Source organism: Octopus bimaculoides, chromosome 8, assembly GCF_001194135.2.
Source record: "Octopus bimaculoides isolate UCB-OBI-ISO-001 chromosome 8, ASM119413v2, whole genome shotgun sequence".
Lineage (NCBI taxonomy): Eukaryota > Metazoa > Mollusca > Cephalopoda > Octopoda > Octopodidae > Octopus > Octopus bimaculoides.
Window position 1 is genome coordinate 62,013,113 of NC_068988.1, and position 492 is coordinate 62,013,604.

Consider the following 492-nt stretch of genomic DNA (forward strand, 5'->3'; position numbering starts at 1 on the left):
TATATATATATATATATATATATGCATATACACGTGTATATGTATCATCAAACTGAGTTTTAACAGATGTACTACACGTTACGATTACATGCAAAGAATAATTATCTTCGATCGAACAGACAGCAAGATTAATAAAAAAAATGCAGTAAAATTCAATAAATAAAATCTCATACCAGGCTTAATTGAAAACAGCAGTTATTGTGGAGCATGAGAGGGAAAATAAGAAGTTAGAAAGAATAAAACGATGTAAGAAATTGGATGAAAAAATAATGATTTTTAGATTAAAGGGTACAAATCTACATGGATATCTATTCCCACACACGAAAACAAAATCTGCATGTATGGTTTTATGTATGAACTTATGTACGTATGTAAGTATATATACGTATGTATGTACACATACGCACACCCATGCGTATATACAAACATAGACACTCAATTATAAATACGTATATGTATTTATAAGTTTCTCTCTTCTCTCTTACAATAATA